This window comes from Zea mays, chromosome 4, assembly GCF_902167145.1.
Source record: "Zea mays cultivar B73 chromosome 4, Zm-B73-REFERENCE-NAM-5.0, whole genome shotgun sequence".
Lineage (NCBI taxonomy): Eukaryota > Viridiplantae > Streptophyta > Magnoliopsida > Poales > Poaceae > Zea > Zea mays.
In genome coordinates, this window is record NC_050099.1 from 46,410,240 (window position 1) to 46,419,740 (window position 9,501).

Consider the following 9,501-nt stretch of genomic DNA (forward strand, 5'->3'; position numbering starts at 1 on the left):
TGATGTTCATGCTTAATTCAACTATATAATTCCAATTACCAGTATGAACCTGATTTGATTAATTTATCTATTTATTTGATCTTATAAGTAAGTATTTTTTTCTCTTGTTTCAATTCTAGAATTTCCTTTAGGATTTAAATTCTAATTTTGGCGTTATCATATTTATTTCTACATTATTGTCACATTGTCACAAAAAAAATGTACACACAATGAAACTTCAGCATGATGCATAATTTAATGATTTTTTTATTAATCCTTTGTTTTTTTTAAATGAGGTGTTCACATGAAATGATAATTAGAGATGGCACACATGTGTTCAAAGAAATATGATTTTTTCCTTTTAGATTTTTTTTACAAAGTGGGTATTACAACTCGTCCCTGGTGCCCACTCTGTCTCTGTTCCGCGCTTCCTTCAGCTCGGCCAGGCGGGGCATCATTCCATGCTGTGCTCGCCCAAGTCGCTGCCGTCAAATCGTCGGAGTCGCTCAACTCGCCAATCACATCTTAGCCTATTTTTAGTTTTCTATATGTCATGGTACAACCCCGTTGTTAAATCCGGTCTCAAACCCGCCATGGCGCTCGTCGTCCTCTGGTCCCAGCCCGACCCATCTGTGCAGCGTGTTCGTGTTTACAGTCGAGTCGTCGAACCCGTCATCCCCTGTTCGACCCCCACCTCACCAGCTCACTCCAAACACGATCTCGTCGTCGTTCCGTGCGTCGTCAAGAAATCCCAAGCGTCAGGTGAAGACGAAGCTAGCAGCATGGTATTCACCAAGTGCGCGAACAAGTCGTCGAGCGTCATCCTCGTCTACGCCAAGTCCCCAAGCCGTGAAGACACTCGGTGTTGGCCACGCGTCACCAGCTTGACAAAATAAATCCTATGGTAGCTTGACAAAATAAATCCTATGGGTATCTGATCGAGAAGTGAAGCTGTGTGCATCACTCGCCAGACATGTGTGATCAAAGACGTCAACCGGAAACCGTCGTCATGCTTGCGACCATCGCGTCGAATTAGTCAGGGTAAGTTGATTCGTATTCCCGTTAACTAGGTCTATAAATAGAGTAAATATAATTATTGGTCTCAATGAATGTTATTAATTTAGCATGCGTATATTGTGATGATCGATTTAGATAAATCAGTAAATCAAGTAATTAAGATACATAGTTTAAAAAGTTAATAAAAATCTAGGAATAAAAATAGATTTCTAGTGTAATATGTCAATTTGGTTAATGGAGGTAGTCGATGCCCTGCTGTGATATCCATGGTGCTTAATGATTGGTTTTAAGTGTTTCATCCTTTTTAGTGTAGATTATCTATATTATACTCGTTCTACTTGTGCTCATACATGTGCATCATGCATCTCATGAGGTACGATAAATAATCGCGTGATGCGGAAGACGAACTCAAGTTGACCCCAAGCGCGGGCTAATCCGCAGGATGAAGTTGATGAACTAATCTGAAGATGGATAGACGAAACAAGATCAGAACAAGAGATGGTCGCCAAGTGGTCGCCACTTAACAACACTAACCTAGTGTTATTGAGGCAAGCCCCGGTGCATGCAATCCCTTCCTTGTGTTTTTAAATTATTTTTACACACTTTAAGTCTAGTGAATGTGCATTAGGTTTATAGGAGTTGCTTGCAAACCCTTGGATGCATTGCCTTCCTTGAAATCCATATCTTTATAGATACTTCTGGTGAAGTATCAAAATTATGATTTACAAAAATGCTTAGGCCTGCTCAGATCTTGTGGATAGAGGTTGTCTTTTGCATTAAGGCCTAGCTCAGGGGTTATCCTGAGGAAAGATGACTTCTACCTGCAAGAATATTTTCATTGAGAGCATGGTGGGATCTTACTGCAAAGTTCCTTTTGATGCTATTTTCATCCTAAGGAACACAAACAATCCTAAGGATGGAAGTACTTAAATCGGGACTTAGGCTAGAAACAAGTGATGTTCTACCCAGGTTGATTAAGGATTGGATGCGTATGTAGGCATGCTGACCGAGGACCCTTTAACTGGTCACATGCCTCGTCATGGGTAAGCTTTGCCTCGGGCAGACTAAGGCCAGAATAACATAACACGCAATGGGAGTGGAGCGATGACGAGAGTAGCGTGTACCCTCCGTGGCAAGAGGCTGGACGGTGGTGTATCTGTGCTCTCAGTTGACGTGAACCTGATCTGGTCTTAAGAACCCCGATGGTGGGTTGACATATGCAAGGGTTAAGTGCTACATATGTCGTGTGATTGGAGATCCTCAGCTGAGTATAATCGATTCGGATCGCCGTAACTTCGTGGACATGAAGATTTGGTCACTGACCTGCAACCTAAGTCAGGATGTGAACCTCATGAATAAAAATGATGTTGTATTGATGAGATGGAGAAATTAGACCAGATGCACACAGAGTCTATTAATATTTAATCCGGCGTTAAAATATTGAAAGTAAGGACTCACTTTTGTAAGCTATTTCTGCAAAAGTATCTAAGTTGATTCTTGCTAAAGCCTCTCCTTGATTCCCAAATCCAGCATACCCTTGAGAGTCTTTTCTTTAGTTGGGTAAGTCTTGCTGAGTAACTCCATACTCAGGGTTTTATTCCCTGTTGTTTTTCGGGTTTTAACTTTGTGCTGCTGTTGATGGTATTAAGTGCCGGTGGGCTCGGCCTTCTTATAAGTCTAAGTAACTCTTCTATACTTCTTATTGAGGATGGTCACTTGAGCTAGCGTATATTTCAAAACTATAAATAATTTATAACAGTTCAAAGTTATTTCTTTGAATCACTTTTGTAATCACTCCGATCAGGTACAAAGTAACATTTTTGTAACTTGTAAAATTTGGTAATAAGATTTCCGCTGCAAACTGTTGATGTGTGTGATTTGTGTTTACTTAATCCCGCGGTTCTAGTTGTAAGTGGTTTATCCGATGTCCTTGGGGCAATCAGACGGATCCTGTTAAGTTATCTGGTGCACATGCATAGCAGTCTGAGGTCTTTAAGACAAGGACAGGTGCATGTGGGCCCAATAACTTGGGAGGTTCTGCCATAGCTAGTATCGGAGCAGGATTAAGTATATACGGTCACATACGTATTTTCAAAACAAAAGTTTTTGTTTCAAAAAAACCTATTTTCAACTAAACACATTGTTTGGCTTTGAAAAACAGATTTGAAAAACTATAATGCTAGCGACATCCTCTGTTAAGCCCTAAGTTAAGGACTATCAGGTGGCTTATTTGAAAACCATAACCCACAACCGGGGGTATTGCATACATGTGTATTGTTATTTTTTAGGCCATTTAGTTTTGAATGGATCGACGCTCAAGGTAAGGTGAGATGTGAGAGCATGACCGAACAAACGTCGGTCTAGGGAAGAGTATAAAAAAGCGCTTGATTATATACATGTTCCACATATGTATATATGAAGGCTGCGATGTGGAGTATTTACTTTTCTAGGAATTTAGTACCCTATGTGTGTGTATGGGTATACAGACATGGGAATACTGAGAAGTGTAATGTACTTGTAACGACGCACCTACGCTCAGGTAAGAAGGTGAGTTACCATAATGGGTTGCCCTATGGTTAAAGTGTGGCAACGGCGCCTATGCGTGGCTCGGCGCTTAATGAAGAGCTGGCCTCCATATAGAAATATATGGAGTATAAACTGTGATAAACTGTCATGTGTGAACTGCATCATGGGAAATTAGGCTGTAATGGATTTTCTGCAGGTACACTAACTTCGAAAACGTATGTGTAGCTGACGACTAGCAAAATACCGTGAAAGTCGTAAGTATGCCACCGATATAGAACATTATTGCCACATTATGTTGGCAAAAACTCAGTGAGAACGAATAAGACGAGCATGCATCCTGATTGTTTCATTATGTTCGTCACCTATACACCCAAAATGCTTCTCTCATCTTTATTCCAGTAACCAGTGATTGTAGATAATGTGGTGTAATGTTGCATTGTGAACTTCGACGAGATAGCTGTCCTCCCTTCTTAGGAAATCTATTTAGGAATTATATGTGTTGCTCTGGTACTTGATGTGTCGATAGAAGGTTAGTAGTTTGTTTGCTTAAACCGAAAAACTAGGCCATGTTCTTAGTTGGTGAACCATGACCCAAAGTTGATTTTTCCGTTATCACACCATGACCAAACATATACAAATAAATGCTTAGATAATTTCTTTGTTGGGCATAAAGTGTACCCAAGCTTAAAACAAGAATTTCGAGTCATGTCTCCATCGTAGACCATGCCCTTATTCGATTTGTGCAAGCTGATGTCTCTATTCCAGTTTGCCTGTTCTTAAGGATCGCCATGTTGCTTTTTCAACCTAACTCAGAAAAGACCTGTCCGAGTATTTTCTTGAATTTGATGCCTTTGGTTTCCCCATATCTATCGAAGGCATACCAAATTAATCCTTGACCTTGTTATCGCTGCAATGGGCATAGAGATATGCTTGGAGCTGAAGTAACAGTCTCCCATCATACTCCTTTTATCAAGTTTAGGTTATGGCCATGCCTTGTTCATTTCATCGGGCCATAATCTATTTGGCTCTCTACTTGTAACCGTTTTGACAGGTAGAGTCTCTTTGTATATTATCACCCTTGCCCAGTCTATTTATGTTGTGCGAGATTTCTTATTGGTTATGTTTGATAATGGTGTTATGACTAAAACCGGTGGTGCCGTGACGAAACCGAGGGCCTTCTGTGTGTGCGCACACATAGTTGTGCTACTCGGCACGCACTGGTATCACAATTAGTAATTGTAATCCATTATGAGACTATGTCAATGCGTTATCTTGGCACAATCTGTTTTTACTACGTGAGATTCATTATTGGTGCCCGTTCGGTGATGGTGTCATGGTTAATGACTTATGGTGCCGCAGCGAAACTGAGAGCCTCCTGTGAATGCGCACACAGGATTGTGCTACTCGTTGGATGCTCGTATCAAGGTCTCTGGTCATGATCCATTATGGAATTACACTGATGTGTTACCTTCCGTTGATCTTCCCTTGAAACAATTTCTATGTTGTTGTCGCGTGATCAAGCAACATCTATCATCTTTGTTGGATTAAAAAAAGCATACCCCTTACATGTGTGGTCTCTTTTCCCTTGACCTTGATAGTGACTGCACGCATAGAAGTTCCCTTTACATCCTTTGTGTAAAGGTGATGCCTTGGAGCTTTTTAGTGTTGAGAAACAACTGATTAGCTCTCAAAATGGAGATTGACTTCTCTTGCCGCTGAGATGCAGGGATTTGTTCATTCGTCCCTTTATTTACTCCATGTACTTCGAACCAAGTCAATTCATCTCACATGAAGAAACGGATGAACAACATGACCAAATGGATTTCTACCCAAGTGCATAATCTCCTGTTAGCCAATGTGAACTCTCAACCCTTGGCTTACCAATGGTACTGAGAGGATTTGCTCAATGTCAAAAGTAGTTCAACAAGTTGGTTTTACTAACTTGTAACTGCCCAGTGAACAAGGGTTGAGTTTAGAGATCGTTTTATCGATTTGCCTGAACTCACTTTGGTCTAACCCACTCTAAAGAAAGTATTCACAAAAGTTAAGTTAAAATCGACTGATCACCACCTAATCGTCGCTCTAGTCATGCCTTGATTGCCTCACGTGTGCTTTTCTAGCATGTGTGATTAAGTCGAGCCATGAATAGTGCTGGATAAAATGGACTGGTTGCAAAGTCCGCATCTACAGATCCTTCCGCTGGTGATTTTCTTGAATCTATATCACCTTTCATGGACTTGGATTTTCTGGCCAGCTACGGGTCAACTGTGATGTTAATCGATATTCACACTCATCCCCTGTGCTATGAAGTTACCGTGACCACTTGTTGGTAAACCTTTTTCTGTGTGTTTTACCCAAGAGGTTGCATCTGATTCTGTTTGGATAAAATCACGTAATTACCGCTCGCTCAACAGACTCAGATAGTACAGTGTCATCAGAAAAAGCGAACTGCACACATGGAACCTTATGTGTTCCTCTGGCAGATATCGTCTCTATTGGTGGACATTTCTAAATTAGCCTAAGGCGATACATGTTATGTCCTCTAGAGAAGCAACATTCTGAGACACTCGCCTTTGCTTGGAACTGCCATATAATTATCGCTGATATGGACATGGGTTACATGCTTCTCTACTCTTAGAAGTCTTTCGCTCCGAATCTCGGGACGAGATTCTTTTAAGGGGGGAGGGCTGTAACACCCCAGGTGTTTATATTCCGCTTGATAACGAGTACGGATTTAAGCACGTAATCAGTGGATAAAACGGATGTCAAATTTTAAACATCTTCGTCTATCGCGATTTTAATATCGCATCTGTTTCGTTTGTCGCGAGCGCGACCTCGTTTTTATTTTTATCTATTCGGGCTCTTTCGAAATTTTCGTGATGTTCGGAACATCGTTATTCCGAAAATCTGTGCGTCCGATGATTATTTAAAAATTCATCGCTCGCGCGAATACGAATTCGGAAGCTCGACCCACTCGGACGATTTTATCCCGGGCCAATTAAATAGAACTCGTTGACTAAGGTTTTCGGTGCAAATAATTCGGTTCCCACTCGTCAACCGTGAAATCGCGTACCTGGATACAAAATTGAGCTTCGATTCACCGGTAAATTATCTATTGCTGTGGAACCAGGTGTTCAGACGCGGATGAGATTATTTGATTTCGAATCAAATGGAACACAGTATGAAATACTATTGTTAACATCATTCTGATTTGTTCCGATTGTGTCTCGCCCCGATCTAAAAATCTCCAAATATAAATAACGGGTAAAGGTTCATCTGAATTCCAGAGTATTCACCAAATCAAATCCTAATTTCAGAACCAAGAAAATCATGCGCAAAATGATTAATTGGATTGTTTCCAGCAAAATATTCACAACTTTGGTAGTTTAAACTCGAATCGAATTGTGCCATAATCTTAAGGTTTAAATTTAGGATTGATTGGTGTACAAAAATATGAATCGTGAAGTAAATTAATTATTGCTTGACAAAAGAAAAGCGAATGAATATTTCTTAAAGTTATCCTCAGCCACCGCTTAACAACATATGCGTTATCTTCAAGCTGCCGTATCCTGTACTTTCTTATCCCGTCGTTGATTTTTTCTGCTCGCTGCTCGCTGGACGCTGAGTTCTCTGGTGTTTGCGCACCGTGAAGTTCCTCCAGTGCCGTGGCTTTCCAGTTCCTTCTAGTCGCGCGCGCGAAGTTCTCTGCTCGCCACGACGTGTCGAGCTTTCGCGTCGAGTTTCTTTCTTCCGTGACCGGTTGTCGTCTTCGAGCCGATTCTTGGTTGTCGTAGTATTTTTAGTTATCCCAACTGCGTTTGTGGTCGTCAAGCGTGTCTGTTGCCATGAACTCGTCCCTGGTGCCCACTCTGTCTCTGGTCCGCGCTTCCTTCAGCTCGGCCAGGTGGGGCATCATTCCATGCTGTGCTCGCCCAAGTCACTGCCATCAAATCGTCGGAGTCGCTCAACTCGCCAATCACATCTTGGCCTATTGTCAATTTTCTATACGTCATGGTACAACCCCGTTGTTAAATCCGGTCTCCAACCCGTCATGGCGTTCGTCGTCCTCTGGTCCCAACCCGACCCATCTGTGCACTCGCTCCTCATCCATCGGGTTTCGGCGTGTTTGTGTTTACAGTCGAGTCGTCGAACCCATCATCCCCTGCTCGACCCCCACCTCACCAGCTCACTCCAAACACGATCTCGTCGTCGTTCCGTGCGTCGTCAAGAAATCCCAAGCGTCAGATGAAGACGAAGCTAGCAGCATGGTATTCACCAAGTGCGCGAACAAGTCGTCGAGCGTCATCCTCGTCTACGCCAAGTCCCCAAGCCGTGAAGACACTCGGTGTTGGCCACGCGTCACCAGCTCGACAAAATAAATCCCATGGGTATCTGATCGAGAAGTGAAGCTGTGTGCATCACTCGCCAGACATGTGTGATCAAAGACGTCAACCGGAAACCGTCGTCGTGCTTGCGACCATCGCGTCGAATTAGTCATGGTAAGTTGATTCGTATTGTCGTTAACTAGGTCTACAAATAGAGTAAATAGAATTATTGGTCTCAATGAATGTTATTAATTTAGCATGCGTATATTGTGATGATCGATTTAGATAAATCAGTAAATCAAGTAATTAAGATACATAGTTTAAAAAGTTAATAAAAATCTAGGAATAAAAATAGATTTTCTAGTGTAATATGTCAATTGGGTTAATGGAGGTAGTCGATGCCCTGCTGTGATATCCATGGTGCTTAATGATTGGTTTTAAGTGTTTCATCCTTTTTAGTGTAGATTATCTATATTATACTCGTTCTACTTGTGCTCATACATGTGCATCATGCATCTCATGAGGTACGATAAAAAATCGCGTGATGCGGAAGACGAACTCAAGTCGACCCCAAGCGCGGGCTAATCCACAGGATGAAGTTGATGAACTAATCTGAAGATGGATAGACAAAACAAGATCAGAACAAGAGATGGTCGCCAATTAACAACACTAACCTAGTGTTATTCAGGCAAGCCCCGGTGCATGCAACCCCTTGTGTTTTTAAATTATTTTTACACACTTTAAGTCTAGTGAATGTGCATTAGGTTTATAGGAGTTGCTTGGAAACCCTTGGATGCATTGCCTTCCTTGAAATCCATACCTTTATAGATACTTCTGGTGAAGTATCAAAATTATGATTTACAAAAATGCTTAGCCCTGCTCAAATCTTGTGGATAGAGGTTGTCTTTTGCATTAAGGCCTAGCTCAGGGGTTATCCTGAGGAAAGATGACTTCTACCTGCAAGAATATTTTCATTGAGAGCGTGGTGGGATCTTACTGCAAAGTTCCTTTTGATGCTCTTTTCATCCTAAGGAACACAAACAATCCTAAGGATGGAAGTACTTAAATCGGGACTTGGGCTAGGAACAGGTGATGTTCTACCCAGGTTGATTAAGGATTGGATGCGTATGTAGACCTGCTGACCGAGAACCCTTTAACTGGTCACATGCCTCGTCATGGGTAAGCTTTGCCTCGGGCAGACTAAGGCCAAGATAAGATAACACGCAATGGGAGTGGAGCGATGGCGAGAGTAGCGTGTACCCTCTGTGGCAAGAGGCTGGACGGTGGTGTATCTGTGCTCTCGGTTGACGTGAACCTGATCTGGTCTTAAAAACCCCAGTGGCGGGTTGACATATGCAAGGGTTAAGTGCTACATATGTTGTGTGATTGGAGATCCTCAGCTGAGTATAATCGATTCGGATCGCCGTAACTTCGCGGACATGAAGTCTTGGTCACTGACCTGCAACCTAAGTCAGGATGTGAACCTCATGAATAAAAATGATGTTGTATTGATGAGATGGAGAAATTAGACTAGATGCACACAGAGTCTATTAATATTTAATATGGCGTTAAAATATTGAAAGTAAGGACTCACTTTAGTAAGCTATTTCTGCAAAAGTATCTAAGTTGATTCTTGCTAAAGCCTCTCCTTGAT

The 9,501-nt window shown here is 41.8% G+C and overlaps 1 pseudogene; it reads left to right on the forward strand.

Moving 5' to 3' along the window:
• Positions 1–761: 761 nt before the first annotated feature.
• Positions 762–7,771, forward strand: LOC109945710 (uncharacterized; annotated as a pseudogene).
• The last annotated feature ends 1,730 nt before the right edge of the window (positions 7,772–9,501 follow it).